Below are 1,683 nucleotides of genomic sequence, written 5' to 3'. Positions count from 1 at the left end.
CACACACACACACACACACACACTTTAGTTGGCCTTGGTGGTTAGAGTGCTTAGGGTGTAGTACACGAGAATATTGTGAAGTACTCCCCAAATTTCTGGTGTACATTTTGTTTCTGGTGTACATTTTTATGGTTGGCCCTGAATTCCTTGGCGTAGAAAAGAGGTGGTTCCCCAAGAAGGCTTTTGAAAACGAAGTGTATGAAGGAATTTTATGATTTGCGATTAGGAGAAAATTTGTATTTCCACAGCATTGAACACAGCATCTGTATTTAGTAGGGATTCATTATATGAAAATAGTTGTTCTTGAATGCCCGCCTTATGCCAAATGCTTAGGTTCTCTTTGCCACATACCAGAGCCTAACAAAGTACTTATAATTCCCATTTCAAAGAAAAGTAAGACTTAGCAATGAGAACTTTTAAAAACTTTCATTGGCATGTAATTCAATAGTTCGATCACATCAAGATTTGTACAGTCAGTTTTAGAACATTCTCTTCTTTCTTGTACTCGTTATTAGCTCCCCATTTCCTCCCAACCATCCCCTGCCATTCCTCCAAGGAACTATTAATCCAGTTACTCTCTCTATAGATTTATATATCCTGGATTTCATATACAGAAAAACACTTAATAAAAACGAACAATACCAAAGTGAAACAAATTAAAAACCTCAATTGAAATCAAAATATTAAAACCTAGAGCAAATGTGAATGGATCATAAGGGAGAGCAAAATGACAGGGTGTTAAATTTTAACCAACTGTATATGGGACAATCCACTTTCTAATGCACTCTGTATGATAGCAAGGTTATTCACATTTTCAGTTCCTGGTCAGAGGGGTTTAATCCACATGTATTTACCCTGCACCTTTTTTTTCAACTGACAGCTTCAGAATGGGTCAAAGGGGAGATCAAGTAATAAGATAGCACTTTTTTACCTAACTGCCGCTGCCCTGATTAACTTTACAATACTCTCTGGTAACAGGGCTATTCACATCCCTCAGCTATGATCAGAGGCTTAATCCATGTGAGATCCTCCAAATTGATTTTGGGCTTCCACTGTCATCCATAGTCTTCTACAAATCAGGTGTTCACAATTTAAACTCTGATACCATTCCCTCCTTTAGATTTGGATGATAGTACTCACAATCCTTGGATCATATAGGCTGATATACAATTTTGGTCCTACAAATTATCACTTTGTTTCTTTTCCCTTTTTTGATAAAAATAAGCATCAAGGGTGTGTAAGTCTGGGTACATTAGAGAAACATCCACAGAAACTCATATGTATGAGAGAGTTTTATATAAAGGGTAAGTGTACATTAAGAAAGCATCCCAATCCAGTGCTGTCCAAGCCCATAAATCCAACATTAGCCCATATGTCTGACAGCAATCTACAAAGTCCTCCTTCATCTCACAAAACACATGCAATGATGCCGACTACAAGAGGAAAGCCGAATCAGTGAAACGTGTAAGCATCTCAGCGCTGGCAGGGGTCTCCACACAGCTGCTCCAGCACTCAGGGCTGCATCAGGGTAGGTCCTTGTGCCTTCTCCTCCAGGTTGTCTTGCAGGAAGCTGTAGGGAACAGAAGGAATTCTCTTAAGTTGTCTCCCCAAAATATGTACCAAACTTAGCTGCTTAAGAGTGACTGTCGGCAAAAGTAGGTCAGAGGTTATTCTCCTTAACAT

The sequence above is a fragment of the Echinops telfairi genome, unplaced genomic scaffold (genome assembly GCF_000313985.2).
Source record: "Echinops telfairi isolate 266 unplaced genomic scaffold, ASM31398v2 ScPeMD7_2;HRSCAF=8, whole genome shotgun sequence".
Lineage (NCBI taxonomy): Eukaryota > Metazoa > Chordata > Mammalia > Afrosoricida > Tenrecidae > Echinops > Echinops telfairi.
This window is presented reverse-complemented; position numbering follows the sequence as displayed.